Here is a 16,328-nt window from a genome sequence, read left to right as displayed (position 1 = left end):
ATGTTTGGGGCGTTCCCATTCGAGTGGCCTTTGTGGGCGCGTTTTTGTTTTTTGGGAGTTGGTGGGGCGCCTTGTCGGCTTGCGTAGATATATATATATATGTTCGAAGCGTGGATAAAGCCTTGGGGCATATCATGCTATGGGAAAGGTAACCCTCGGGAACGGGTTTGGGATATAATACATAGCGGCGTTTGGACCGCAGCCTTTCTATAAAAAAGCCTTATTATTGTTTTGGACGATTATATTGTCGGGGGATCAGTGCCCCCTGGCACTAGTCCCGTTTGGGGGGTTGGGGTCTCAAGATATCCTACATCTTTATGATCCCCCCAAATGATTATAGACGATGTTAAGGGTTTGGATGTTGTCGGGGCCCCCGTCTCCTGGGTTTTGGGGCGGACCCAAAACCTTATGGGGGAGAGACGGTTTGTATGATCCTTTCAGGGTTTGAGTTGATCTAAGTTTTGGTTTTAGGGCTTTTACTTGCCTTTTTTTTGTTGTTTATCGTTTGCATCGATTACCATATTTACACTCATTTATGCATTCATACACTCATATACGATGAAAATGGTCTCTAAGGATTCATGAGCATTTCAAGTATGATGCCTCAGGTTTGACTCCGATATGGCTAGTCTTTGAACAAGGTATCCATAACGTCAAATGCTGGTATTCGCCGTAATCCTTTCTGGCCATTGAAGATATCACAAGGACCAAAAATTAGTGCGGGCCCTATAACTTGGTGATACTCTTTTCATTTATCAGCCTTAAAATCCTTTTCCGAGGGCACTCTGCTGTAGGACTCACTTTCTCGATTTGCGGGCACCTCTTATGTGAAACCGAGCACAAGGTGGCAATCTCTCATGGCCGACACAAATTATCCCCTTACTCCTAAGTTTGTCCAAACTTCCTCACTTGTCAAGTGCCCGGCGAGACATTGCAGGGCAAGCCAGCGCCAGTGCACGACCCACCATTCGGTGCGATGCCGTCCGATTGGACGAACTCTACTCATTCTTCGGGTTCCCTTCTTGGGCTTAGTGGTGTGACGGAGGCGGCCTCTCTTGAAGGCCACGTGGATTCTAGTGGGTCAGACTCCATCTCCTTTTCTTCCAGTTCCTCGACTATGGGAATGTACTCCAGAAGTATCCCCTTTCCCTTGTCCAAAACATTCTCGTCTTGGTGTTGTATTTCCACAGGTTCCCTGGGCAAACTTTCCGCCGAATCCATTAATTCGTCAGTCTCTTTGATTTTGGCCTTGATTGCCCGGATATTCTTTTCAAGATCCTGAATTTTACGTCGGAGCGAACCCTCGCCTTCTCTCCTGGCTTCGTGCTCTGGTACGTTCTTTGCATCCATCTTCAGATTCTGAGAACGCCACTAAGCTTATTATGGGCATTGTTTTCATTGTTTTTCATTGGGATAGTGGTCGGTACTTGAGATCAATTAAGCATTTAAACGGAACATATGAAGCAAACAAGTCACGTAAAGTAATTTATACAAGTGTAGGTGTACTAATCGCGTTCCTAAGCCTTTTTGAACCTAGGCATACTAATCGTTTGAAACATGAATGTGCCATTTGAATCAAACCATTGCCCCATAATCATGAAATTTCATTAATAATAAAAAATCTTCCCCGAAGGAGTACAAAAAGGATAAAGTAAAGACAGTGCATAAAATGAATCAGCAGAAGTGTCCTCCGGTGGCTGATGATAAAGCTCGGTCAGTCCTGGCCATCTTTGCCATAATTACCACTAAAATAATACAAAAAGGCTACAAAAATTTAGAAAGGAAAGGAAATTACCTCTTACATGCGCAACCTTAAATGGAGAATGGACTTGAAAGCTCCTTTGCTTCCTCACAACCCAACACTCAGCCATAAACAAGCAAGAAAACAATTAAACTTTGAAAATTGTAAACTTAGCCGAATAGTTAAAGGTCTCAATAATTGGAAACCCTAGGTAATTCGACTTTTTGAGTATAGTGGTATTTCAATATGCTCAAAGTTGTTGGAAATGTGGAGAATGGGGTTCTTTAGATAGAACCCCCAATTCTCAAAACCCTAATCCACAGCCGATGTGGGAGTATAGCAATTTTGTGAAATTGCTTCTATCAACCACATCTAATGGCTGAGATTTGGGGTAAATAAGCAAGCAAAGGTCGGATTTGACCTAGTACTAGGTCAATCTGTAGGGTTCTTCATGAACCAATAAAAAATCGAGTATTCAAAAATCAAATACAACAAAACTCATTAAGGTTTCTCAGTGTATGACCATTGAAACCACAGAAAAAGCAACAAAAATGGAGGTTTATACCTTGTTTGGTAGAGCCTCAGTGGAAACGGGTACAAAACATTAAATGCTTTGCTTGAAACCATCGAACACCTCCTGCAATAAAGCAGTAGCACTCTGCACGTTTCCATTTTTGGCATCAAAGTGACGAAGAGAAAGAAAGTCTTCAAGCGGCGCTAGGGTTTCATATCGATGAAGCCCTTTCCTCTCTTAGGGGTCGTTCGGCTTTGAACTGAAAGAAAAATGAGGGGGAAAGGGTGTTACCCCTCTTTAATGGGCAAGTGGGTTGGGTCGGCCTAATGCTACTTAAAAGGGATTAGGGCAGTCCATATCCGTATATATATATATATATATATATATATATATATATATATATATATATATATATATATACATACATACACGTGTGCATGTATACACAGGTGTATATCTGTGTATATATGTATATAGGGAGGGGTTAAACATGCAGTACTTAACAAAATAGCCAAAATTGAAGCAATGTCCATTAATTGAACGTTTCAATTATGAACAGATTATAAACTAATTGACCAATTAAAGCTAATTTGCGAAAATGACCTCAACTGACTTTAAATCATGAAATTGATTATGCCAATTATGGCCACACCTAATTCAATCAATGCAATTGAAGGCTAATTTTGTAAAAATGACTTTAATTGACCTGAACCAATGAATTTGGCTATTTCAATTAAGGCCATAATTATACTAACAATTATTCATTTCAATTGTAGCCAATATTAGCCATGCAGTAACTAATTCATGGAATTTAACCACAATTAAACACTTAATTAGTTATGGTTAATTCTAATAAATTGTACAAAGTCACATGCAAAAATTTAAGAGCTGATAGTAAAAATGATTAATTCATTTAATTAATCAGATTCCTTGAATTACACAGAGTAAAATACTTGCTAATCAACAATCAAAATAATTATTTTACATTGATTTTCTTGATTAAAGTTAGCAAATGTTTCCATATTTAATTATAAATTTCTAAAATGATTTAATAATATAATGGAGGTTATTTTGCCAAATAAAATGGCAAACATTATCTAATAATTTTAATAAAATCATTTTGATTCGTAGAGAACACATACTTTACTCTGTTTGATATTCAAGGACTCTGGGAAATTAAAATGAATTATGGGAGGTCACAAATTAGGTGTCAACATCAGTATGGTTATATATGCATACGTATAGGTATGGTAGAGCCCTGTCCCGACCACGTTATTTCATGTAATTCAATAGAGGCTTGTAGACAGTTATGTATAGTCGGATGTTGTATGGCCTTATCGGCTTATGTATTATTACGTAGATGTATATGTCGGCTCGTACAATATGTCCAACTTGTTTATGGAGACAAGTCCTTTCAGACTTATCTTATTTCAGTCTATTACTTTTGTGAGTCAGCAGGTTATCTCATGGCGGCTCTAATGGCCCTACCTATGCTTATGATTACATTACAGATGTATGTCTAGTGGTACTCGGCAAGTAAGGCTAGATGCCCGTCTGTAACGACTTGTCCGGGCGTTATGGAATGTAGAATCACCCCACCAAATAAAACCTTCCTAAGGGTAGTACGAGCTAATAGAAACTCGATTTTTATAAGTCTAAGAATTAAAAACTTGACTTGGTCGTGGTTGTTGTTTTATTGTATTGAGTCCATCGGGGGGTGGAGTAGAAAATTAGAATTCTGTTGGGAATTCTGAGGCCACGGGTGGATCCGTATGACGTTTTATGTATACGTGCATGTTTGGTTTGTGTTTGTGAGGCCTCGGATGAAATGTTGGGTGATAGAGGGAAAAACTGGAAAAAATCGAGCTTACTGCCCAAGTGGCACTGCTGCGGCGGTATCGCTGGAGCGCTGTGTTCATCGCTGCCAGCGGTCAACCACTTTCTATGTGGCCGCTGTGGCGGGCGACTGCCCACTACGGCGATACCGCCATAGCAGGGGATGGCTCTCGATGGCAGTGGACGGATCCTTCTTGGTCCGCTATAGCGAGACCACTACAGCGGTGAAATGACCGCTGCAACGGTCAACGGAAAACAGTAGCCCGATTTTTAAAGATTTAGTCCCGCATTCTTTATTCATAAAACTGCAACACAGTTCCCCACAAGCGCCTAGGGTGAAATTCCAAGCTAGGGCAAGAATACTCTTGAGAGGTAAGTTTCAATCATTCCCTTCAATCATTCCGTATCATCTTCATGATTATCATCACTTTTATGGGTCTTCAATGGTGAAATTGTAATAGAAACCCTAGAAATTAATAAACCTCCTATACTTGATGGGTTATGGTGATTATCACTTATTTATCAGCTAATGGCTTGGGTTAACTCCTCTTAATCATTAATTGAACCCTTTAGAGCCCTAAACTAAGTGAATTGAGACCTAGGGTTCTATAAAAATGGTAGCTTGACCATGAAAACTGCTTGCAGTTGGAATGTTGATGTAACATTGTTATAATTGGATGATTAGTGATGACTAAGGCCTTTGTTAGGTTGCTTTACACCTAGAAAATCATTCACCTATTAGAATGGGGTAAAAGGAAGGGTATTCTTGAATTGGTACTTGTGATTTGAGTAATTGCGACTCATTGAGGCTTCTATTTCTAGACTTTGAGCGTTCCGAGGCTTTAAGAAAGGGAAAAGTTATAGTGGAGTGACTTGCATTGTTCCAGCTCTACGTTTGAGGTAGGTTACGGTCTACTTGAATTAGACTTTGATTAGTTGATTGTATGTGTTATGAATTCATTAGGAGAAAGCATGTCTGGTCTTCATGCATGATATTGTGTGGTTGAACTCCTATGTGAATACGATTGAGTGATTGTGTAGGCTTCGTGCCACTATTCATGTGTGCTGAATCTACAGTGGATGTGTTTGTGATGAGAAGTTAATCGGCGATATTGTGATACAAAATGATGATGTGAGTATTGATAATAAGAGGGCAGGAAACACCGTTACATACAGGTATATGGAAAGGCACATAACTGACCTAGATTATGGGATCGTGGTTCGAGGTTCATTTCGAAAACAAGGAATATGTTGATATGGCCTGCGTTCGAGGTTTTTTTCGGAGCGGAGGTTTATGCTTGGATCCAATGAGTATCTAGAACGAGTGGTACATGGAAACCATGTGTCCCTGCAGGTCATGACTACTGAGCAATGACATCAGTTAGCATGTGTGTACAGTGAGTAGGGTATTATGGTAGACTTATTTTCGCGTTTTGGTTTTCCATTGATTGATTCTTGCTATTTGGATGATTTGATTGGTGATTATCCTTGGTTTACTTGTCATGGTTTATTTATTTCATGCCTGTTGGCTGCTTGTTTATTCTATTGATTTTATGAGATATGCATGATACTAATCTTAGTCGGTCTATGATATCTCTTACGTACGTAGTGTTTGTACCGATATTACCTTGCTGCATTTTTCGAGTGCGGATTGGATACGAGATCGCTACACCGCTCTCCCATCTAGCGTCGAGGACGTTGTCGATGATTTAGTGAGCTCCTATCCATTCCGTGCTATCGAAGATCTTCCTCTTATGATGTCTATTTTCTATTCTGGACATTATGGATATTTGTTAGATAGATTTCATTCCTTAGACGTGTTCTAGTTTAGAGTCCTCATATGATGACTTTCGAATTTTGGGGATTTTATAATAGTTAGAACTTTGCCATTTACTTTCGTATTTTTATAGCATGACTTATTTTGGTTATTTTCTGCGTGAATGAGTAATAATTGACTAATTCGGTTAATATAAAATCGGACTTGAATGAATAGATGACTTATGTGTTGGTTCGCCCACCAGGAGATAGCGTGGGTGCCAGTCATGGCGGGTTGGGTCGTGACAGAGTTGGTATCAGAGATTTAGGTTCGTCGATCTCATCGTACAAGGACATGTCTAGTAGAGTCTTACGGATCGGTACAGAGACGTTTGTACTTATCTTCAAGAGGCTACCGGACACTAGGAAAATTTCCTTTTCTTTCTTTCTTTCGTGCTACTTGATTCCAATTGGTATCTGCTGATTCAAATTGGTATCTAAATGTCCTTCACTCTCCCGTAGATGGCAAGAACACGCGCGGCAGCAGCTAGAGGAAGGGGTGGAGGCAGAGGAGCCGATAGAGGGACGGCCCCAACTGGGGGTGGAGTCCCAGTTGTTGATCCCTTGCCTCCAATGGTTCCAAATGAGCTTGTGGGAGAGGGGCCGCATCGGCCCGGCCAACGGCTGGTACCGGTCCGCCGGGAGGCACGGCGGCCTCAAGATATCGTATGTTATGGCACGGGGTGCTCACATTGGGCGACATGGGTTAGCACGGGCGGGAGCTATACCCGGCCGTTCCGGCGAGGTAGGGGCGCGAAGTAGCGGCCACTGTGTCCGGATAGAGTTTAGGCTCCTGGGGTTCAGCATGTCGCCGACGAATGGCACCGCTCGCTAGACGAAGTTTTCGGTTTTGAGGCTTGTCGAGGCCGTCATAGTGGCCGGTGACGACTGTCAAGAAAGCATGATCTGTTTTGGAGGTTCACTAAAATGAAGCCTCCAGTTTTCTATGGTACTGAATCATAGGATGCATATGAGTTCATCATAGACTCTCACGAGAGGCTCCATAAGATGGGGGGCTGTGAAAAAACACGGCGTAGAGTTTGTGACCTTCCAATTCTTGGGTGATGCCAAGCTATGGTGGAGAGCTTATGTGGAGTGTAGGCCCGGTCGGGTCTCTCCGACTTAGGTTCGGTTATTCCGTGTTTTTGGATAGACAAGTACATCCCGCGTCTTTCGAGGGACCGAAGAAAGGATGAGTTTGCTAATATTGATCGGGCAACTCAAATGTCTCGTTGTCAGCAGTACGAGTCCCGTTTTCACTTCTTGTCCCGATATGCTCTGGAGTTGTTGCCCACTAAGAGGGAAAGGATCTGGCGGTTCGTGAAGGGATTGAACACTAGGCTCTCGCTATCGCCTTACCAGAGCCACCGGGGCTTCATTCCGGGGGAGGTAGTAGAGTATGTTCGTATTCTTTGAGGGATTAAACAGAAAGTCATGCAAAATAGGTAGAGAAGAAGGCCCGGCGGGTGGAGTTTTCAACAACTCCGTCTCGAGGGTCGAGTTCACAGATATTCGGGCGTCCCACCGCGGTCAGCGATGCGAGTGTCGGCCTGGCCCATCAGTGGGGTAAATTATCAAGCTTAGGGCCGCACGGAGGCTATCTTGCCCGTCGGTCGTTCAACGATCTACGCTGGACCGTGCATGTTACGAGTGTGGTGAGATAGGGCACATTAAAAAGTATTTCCCCAGACTCAGACAAAGTGGGCAGAGGAGACTCGCATCGTGTTCCCGGGTTCAGTAGGGGGGTAAGGATCGCGCGCGCGGTAGGGCGGGTCGGCCCGCGCCGACGGCAGGGGTGGTGCCTAGCCTAACCGAGGCGGTCCTCGTGCGCAGTAGGCGAAAAGCAGCCTGGTAGGGGCGGGGCCCAGATCGAACAGGGTAATTGTGGTGGTTCACAGGCTACAGGAAGGCACGCTCACTTGTATGCTTTTTCAGGTGGACTCGAGGCTGAGGCCTCTGATGCTGTCATCACAGGTACTATCTCAGTTTATGACCGGATGGCTTCTGTTTTATTTGATCTGGGTTCTACTTTTTCTTATGTGTCTACATATTTTGCTATGGGTTTGGATATGTTGTGTGATACTCTTGATGCTCCTATCTATATATCTACTCCAATTTGGGATTCAGTGGTGGTAGATAGAGTCTACCCTTATTATGCGATTACTTTTATGGGGTATAGTACTTGGGCAGATTTGATGATCCTAGATATGGTAGACTTTGATGTCATTTTGTGCATGAGTTGGTTGTCCCCAAGACTATGCTATACTAGATTGCCATTCTGAGACTGTTACCTTAGCCATGCCTGGGGAACCTAGACTTGAGTGGAAGGGTAATCTTAGTCCCCTCCCTAAGAAAGTCATATCCTTCGTTCATGCTTGGAAGCTAGTGGAGAAGGGTTGTCTAGCTTACTTGGCACATAGCCGTGACACCAGTGCAGATACTCCATCTATTGATTCGGTTCCAATGGTACATGGGTTTGCGGATGTATTCGCCGCGGACTTACCTGGTATGCGACCTAATTGTGACATTGATTTTAGGATTGATTTAGACCCAGGGACTCGTCCTATCTCTATTCCACCATATAGGATGGCACCAGCAGAACTCAGGGAAATGAAGGAGCGAACAAGATCTGTTGAGTAAGGGTTTATTCGCCCGAGTGCCTCTTATTGGGGTGCTCCTGTGTTGTTTGTTAAGAAAAACAACGGGTCTATGCGTATGTGCATTGATTACCGTCAGCTAAATAAGGTAACCATCCGAAATAAGTATCCCATTACCCGTATTGATGACTTGTTTGATCAGTTACAGGGAGCTTCTGTGTTCTCTAAGGTTGACTTGAGGTCAGGGTATCACCAATTGAAGTTTCGAGCAGAGCATGTTCCTAAGACAGCTTTTCGGACCAGGTATGGACATTATGAGTTCTTGGTTATATCTTTCGGGCTTACTAATGCCCCAGCCGCGTTCATGGATTTGATGAACAGTGTGTTTAAGCTCTTTTTAGACTCATTCGTAATAGTGTTCATTGATGATATCCTGGTGTACTCTCTAAAAGTAAGGAGGACGAGAAACATTTGAGGATTGCTCTTGGGGTATTGCGGGAGAATGAGTTGTATGCGAAATTCTCCAAGTATGAATTCTAGTTGTCTTCTGTGTCCTTCTTGGGGCATGTAATTTCGAAGGAAGGCATTATAGTAGATCCTTAGAAAATTCAGGCAGTCAGGAAGTGGGCTAAGCCCACATCAGTGATCGAGATCCGTAGTTTTGTGGGTCTGGCTAGCTACTATCGTCGGTTTGTAAAGGGGTTTGCCTATATTGCTTCTTATTTGACTCGCTTGACTCAGAAAGAGGTACCGTTTCAGTGGTTCGACGAGTGTGAGGAGAGCTTTCAAAAGCTCAAGACATTGTTGACTACAACGCCTATTCTAGCATTACTTGTGGAGGGCAAGGATTTTATTGTTTATTGTGATGCTTCACGTTCTGGTTTAGGTGCTGTTTTGATGCAGGAAAAGAAAGTGATTTCCTATGCTTCTCGGCAGTTGAAAGTGCATGAGAAGAACTATTCTACTCGTGACTTAGAGTTGGCAGCGGTAGTGTTCGCATTGAAAATCTGGAGACACTATTTGTATGGTGTCCACTGTGAGGTGTATACTGACCACCGCAATCTGCAGCATGTGTTCACTCAGAGGGATCTGAACTCTAGGCAGCGGAGATGGATGGAACTGTTGAAAGATTATGATATCACCATTCTGTATCATCCTGGTAAGGCAAATGTAGGCTGACGCATTGAGCATGAAGTCGGCTAGTATGGGAAGTCTGGCTCGTTTGGTTTCTTCGGAGCGTCCATTGGCTAGAAAGGTTCAAACTCTGGCTAACAGTTTTATGAGGCTGGATATTTCGAGCAAAAGCAGGGTGTTGGCTTGTGTTGAGGTTTAGTCATCATTTCTGGAGCAGATTAACGCTAAGCAGTTCGAAGATGCTAAGCTGTGCAAAATTCGTGATAAGGTGTTGCGTGGAGAGGCCAAGGAGGTCGTGATTGACAAAGAGGGAATGTTGCAGATCAAGGGGCGAGTTTGCGTGCCACGTGTGGATGATTTGATCAAAACAATTCTGACAGAGGCTCATAGTTCGAGGTATTCAATTCATCCTAGCGCGACTAAGATGTATCGTGATCTGAGGCAGCACTACTGGTGGTCTAGGATAAAGCGTGATATAGTGGAGTTTGCTGCTCAGGGTCTGAACTGCCAACAGGTGAAGTATGAACATCAAAAACTTGGGGGTACACTTCAAAGGATGCCCATTCCTGAGTGGAAGTGGGAAAGGATAGCCATGGACTTCGTAGTTGGTCTTCCGAAGACGTTGGGAAAGTTTGACTCCATTTGGGTTGTTGTTGACAGGTCGACTAAGTCTACCCACTTCATTCCGGTGAAGGTAACTTATGATTGCGAGAAATTGGCTAAAATCTACATGCGTGAGGTGGTAAGGCTTCATAGGGTTCCTATCTCCATTGTGTCCGACAGGGGCACAACGTTCGCATCCAGATTTTGAGAGTGTTTGCATGGAGAGTTGGGTACGAAGCTGGATCTTAGTACATCATTCCACCCACAGTATGACGGGCAGTCTGAGCGGACCATTCAGGTCCTTGAAGATATGCTTCGTGCGTGTGTGATAGACTTTGGTAGGCATTGGGACCAGTTCTTACCTTTGGCCGAATTTGCATATAATAATAGCTACCTCTCGAGTATCAATATGGCTCCATTTGAGGCGTTGTATGGGAGGAGGTGTAGGTCTCCTATTGAATGGTTCGATGCGATTGAGCTGAGGCCTTGGGGCACTGATATTCTGAGGGAGCCCCTAGAGAAAGTAAAGGTGATCCAAGCTAAGCTCCTAGCAGCCCAGAGTAGGCAGAAGCAGTACACGGATCGTAAGGTTCGAGATCTTGAGTTTGGAGAGGGAGAGCAAGTGTTACTGAAAGTCTCACCCATGAAGGGTGTGATGAGGTTCGGGAAGAAGGATAAGCTTAGCCCGAGGTACATTGGGCTGTTTGAGATCCTCAAGCGTGTGGGGGAGTTGGCTTATAAGTTGGCTTTTCCTCCGGGTCTATCAGGCGTTCATCCGGTGTTCCATGTCTCGATGTTGAAGAGGTACCACGGGGATAGTTCATACATAATCCGTTGGGATTCGATTTTGTTAGATGAGAATTTGTCATATGAGGAAGAGCCCGTTGCCATCTTAGATAGGGATGTTCGCAAGTTGAGGTCCAAGGAAATAGCCTCTGTGAAATTTCAATGGAAGAATCGCCCAGTGGAGGAAGCTACTTGGGAAACAGAATCTGATATGCGTAGCAAGTACCCTCAGCTTTTCGCTGAGTCAGGTAATTTTTCATAGATTCTTCATGCCTTGTCCGTTCGGGGACGAACGGTGTTTTAATTGGTATCTTGTGTAACGACCCGTCCGGTCGTTATGGGAAATGTAGGATCACCCCACCAAATAGAACCTTCCCAAGGGTAGTACGAGCTAATAGAAACTCGATTTTTATAAGTCTAAGAACTAAAAACTTAACTTGTTCGTGGTTGTTGTTTTATTGTATTGAGTTTATCGGGGGTGACGTAGAAAATTAGAATTTCGTTGGGAATTCCGAGGCCACGGGTGGATTCATATGACCTTTTTATGTATATGTGCATGTTTGGTTTGTGTTTGTGAGGCCTCGGATGAAATGTTGGGTGATAGAGGAAAAAATTGAAAGTCGAGCTCACTGCCCAAGTGGCACCGCGGCGGTGGTAGGTGTACCGCTACGGTGGTACCGCTGTAGCGGTGTGTTCATCGCTGCCAGCGGTCAACCACTTTCCATGTGGCCGCTGTGATAGGCAATGGCCCTCTACGGCGATATCGCCATAGCGGTGGGCGGATCCTTCTTGGTCTGCCCGCTACAGCGGTGAAATGACCGCTACAGCGGTTGACGGAAAACAGTAACCTAATTTTTAAAGACTTAGTCCCACATTCTTTATTCATAAAATTCCAACATAGTTCCCCACAAGCACCTAGGGTGAAATTTCAAGCTAGGGCAAGAATACTCTTGAGAGGTAAGTTTCATTCATTCCCTTCAATCATTCTGTATCATCTTCATGATTATCATCACTTTTATGGGTCTTCAATGGTGAAATTGTATTAAAAACCTTAGAAATTAATAAACCTCCTATACTTGATGGGTTATGGTGATTATCACTTATTTATCATCTAATGGCTTGGGTTAACTCCTCTTAATCATGAATTGAACCCTTTAGAGCCATAAACTAAGTGAATTGAGACCTAGGGTTCTATAAAAATGTTAGCTTGACCATGAAAACTGCTTGTAGTCGGTATGTTAATGTAACATTGTTATAATTGGATGATTAGTGATGACTAAGGCCTTTGTTAAGTTGCTTTACACCTAGAAAATCATTCACCCATTGGAATGGGGTAAAGGAAGGGTATTCTTGAATTGGTACTTGTGATTTGAGTAATTGTGACTCATTGAGCCTTCTATTTCTAAACTTTGAGCGTTCCAAGGCTTTAAGGAAGGGAAAAGTTATAGCAGAGTGACTTGCGTTGTTCTAGCTCTACGTTTGAGGTAGGTTACGGTCTACTTGAGTTAGACTTTGATTATTTGATTGTACATGTTGTGAATTCATTAGGAGAAAGCATGTCTAGTCTTCATGCATGATATGTGTGGTTGAACTCCTATGTGAATGTGATTGAGTGATTGTGTAGGCTTTGTGCCACTATTCATATGTGCTGAATCTACAGTGGATGTGTTTGTGATGAGAAGTTAATATAATCTTCTCGGCGATATTGTGATACGAAATGATGATGTGAGTATTGATAATAAGAGGGCAGGAAACACCGTTACATACAGATATATGGAAAGGCACATATGTGACCTAGATTATGGGCTCGTGGTCCGAGGTTCGTTCCGAAAAGAGGGATATGTTGATATGGCCCGCGTCCGAGGTTCTTTCCGGAGCGGAGGTTTATGCTCGGGTCCGATGAGTATCCGGAACGAGTGGTACATGGACACCATGGGTCCCCTATAAGTCATGACCACTGAGCAATGACATCAGTTAGCATGTGCGTATAGTGACTATGGTATTGTGGTAGACTTATTTCCGCGTTATGGTTTTCCGTTGATTGATTCTTGCTATTTGGATGATTTGATAGGTGATTATCCTTGGTTGACTTGTCATGGTTTATTTATTTCATGCCTATTGACTGGCTTGTTTATTCTATTGATTTTATGAGATATTCATGATACTAATCTTAGTCGGCCTATGATATCTACCGGTACATAGTGTTTGTACTGATACTAGCTTGCTGCATTCTTTGAGTGTAGATTGTGATACAGAGACTGCTACCCGCCCTCACATCTAGCGTTGAGGACGTTCTTTGACAGATTTAGGGTGAGCTCCTATCCAGTCCAGGCCGCTCGAAGATCTTCCTCTTATGATGTCTATTTTCTATTTTGGACATTATGGATATTTGTTAGACAGATTTCATTTCGTAGACGTGTTCTAGTTTAGAGTCCTCATACGATGACTTTTGGATTTTGGGGATTTTGTAATAGTTAGAACTTCGGCATTTACTTCTGTATTTTTATAGCATGACTTATTTTGGTTATTTTCTGCGTGAATGACTAATAACTGACTAATTCGGTTAATATAAAATCGGACTTGAATGAATAGTTGACTTATGTGTTGGTTCGCCCACCAGGAGATAGTGTGGGTGCCAGTCATGGCGGGTTGGGTCGTGACGGTACGCAGTTGAGCTCACCATACTAGGTATTTGGAAGAAATTCTGCAAGTTCTAAAATGTGCTTTTGGAAAAGAAAGCACTCGAGAAATTGCCAAAACTACCGAATAACGCGTTTAAATTAGGCTAGGTGAACAATTTTCATAGTTTTTGAACAAGTCAAAATTAAAGTTAACGGAAAGTCAACCAAAAAGTCAATTACTAGTGAAACTAGTCAAATCCCCAAACATATTATATAATCGGATGCCCATAAACTAACAAATTCAAATATATAATTAAAATCTCAATTAGGATTCTGTTATTAGGTCAGATCCTGAATTTTTTTAATTGAAAAACCAGGTTAAAATCCCCCGATTTCATCCAACAAAACTCATGTTTTATGGTATAAATCTAACAAAAATTAAGTATAATCATCATCGACTGATAAGAAATTAATACCTTATATTTAAAGATCAAATCATCTCATTAGAAATCACCCACGAGCTTCAATTATTTAAAATGCAAGAATTACGACAGAAGTTCGTCACTGTCCTATTTATACACAAGTCTAATCTTCATCGCGATTGGGTAGGCATCACACGATCGCGAAGGTCAACTATGGTTCAACCCAAGCTTCCTTCTCCGCAATCGCCTAAACGCGATCGCAAAGGTGTTTAGTTTGACCCTCTGCATTCGCGACAGGTCTAGCCCCAGCCACTTTCTTCTTTGTGATCGCGACCACCTGGTCCGTCATCGAGTGCGGCAGTACTGATACCGGGAATTTCAACAACTAAATTCAAGTTGTTACTGTCTAGTTCCACCCCAAGCCTCCCGGATCCCAACCCTAACCATACCAATAAGTTCCAAAACATAATATCAACTTTTTTTAAAGAAAAATATCAATATTATTAAGGTCTTAAAACATGAGAAACGCAGATACTAAAATAGGGGTCGCTTTGTTTCAGTCAAATAAATTGGAAGTTTGGAACAGATAAAGTGTGGTAAGTAACTGCATATAATTCTTTTCAATTTATTCGTGAACTTTAATGAAAAATGAGCTGAACATATAGAGTAGATTTGACTTATAATAAACGAGGATATCGTCCAAAGTTCCTTTTCTTTACTTTTCCTTTATATTCCTCTATTGTGGGGAATCATCAGTTCAAAGCACTTCGGAAAGCCTGCAACCTCTTAAAAGTAGATTTCTTCGTTTTCCAGAAAGAATAAAATCATTGAAGGGTTCTTTATTTACAAAAAAGTAGATTTTGATCAAAGGGCTGTTAGGTAATTACAGGGCACGACAAAGAGAAACTTTACTATTATATTTATCATCTGCTATTCAAAATTTATTGGCACTACTAATTTAAAAGGTTAAGTACACTAAACATCCATATAATATGATTCGAACTCGGCTCTATTAATTTAGTAGGTTAAGTACACTGAACATCCATATAATATGATTCAGTTCGAATACATTCCCTGTAGCTTAAAAACAAATACTGACACTTTCTATACTATAAAAATTCTTTATTTACACCCCCTATGAGGTATATATATATATATATATATATATATATATATATATATATATATATATATATATATATATATATATATATATATATATATATATATATATAACTAAGTATATTAAAATAGATTAATCGAAATTATAAATAATTTTTTTATGTATGTTTTTTTTATAGAATTAGAATAAATGAATAAAAAAAATTTATTGAAAATTTTTATCTACACCTTTGATTAAAAAAGGGAAAACATTTTTTGAGCTATGTATCTTCTGAAACTTATAAATAAGAAATGAACACAAATTACTTAATAAGATGACTAGAATTTATACACATTTAACACTATTTTTATCTTCCGGAACTCTTAAATATAATAATGTTATCCCATTTCTTAAAAATATTTACACCTCGTATATCTTTCGGAACTCTTAGATTCACAAATAAATTATCATCTACTAAGTAAATTTAAGGTAATTTAAAAGCAGAGTATAAATAAATAAACTAATATCAAATCGAAAAATTCGTATATAATAAAATAGTATAATGAAATGAAAACACAAATAACTTACACTTTCAAATGCAAGAAAGCTATTTATTAGTAGTTGATATATCTTATTAAGAAATTTATGGTATTTATATTTTTAATTTGTCTTTAATAATTACATTTTAAAATATTTATTTATGAATTTATCTTATAGGGGATTTAAGTGCAGAATTTTCGTAATGTAAGAGATGTAAGTATTTGATTTTGAAATACAAAAGAGGTATATCAAAAATTGAATCATATTACACAGCTCTTTAGCATAATTAACCCTAATTTTAATTTGCCGAAGATAAATTCACTTTAAAATTAAAGTGTTACTCGCTGAAAGTTTCTCAATTAAGTGGTTGGAACGCAAAATGTAGAAAATTTTGAATTTTAACATCTTTGAAGGAAAATATTATTATATTATAAATATCTGAAAGTTCTCTATAATTCTCCACTCTAGGAAAATAGTTAGCAACACCCCTATTTATAATAGTATGAAATCTACTTTAACTCAAAATAGGAAAAACTTTTCCTATATAAATTTGACTATATAAATTTGACTATTAATCCTAACTCGACATGAATTAAAATATCAAATCTTAAAAAGTT

The 16,328-nt window shown here is 40.6% G+C and overlaps 1 long non-coding RNA gene across 1 annotated transcript in view; it reads right to left on the bottom strand.

The window, feature by feature from the left end:
- Positions 1–14,925, bottom strand: part of LOC132067051 (uncharacterized) — a 24,881-nt gene extending 9,956 nt beyond the window's left edge. The window contains exon 1 of the long non-coding RNA XR_009416998.1: positions 14,729–14,925. This is a non-coding gene — a long non-coding RNA (uncharacterized LOC132067051). The remainder of the gene's footprint in view (positions 1–14,728) is intronic.
- Between the last annotated feature and the right edge of the window lie 1,403 nt (positions 14,926–16,328).

This window comes from Lycium ferocissimum, chromosome 8 (assembly GCF_029784015.1).
Source record: "Lycium ferocissimum isolate CSIRO_LF1 chromosome 8, AGI_CSIRO_Lferr_CH_V1, whole genome shotgun sequence".
Classification (NCBI taxonomy): Eukaryota; Viridiplantae; Streptophyta; class Magnoliopsida; order Solanales; family Solanaceae; genus Lycium; species Lycium ferocissimum.
This window is presented reverse-complemented; position numbering and strand designations above follow the sequence as displayed.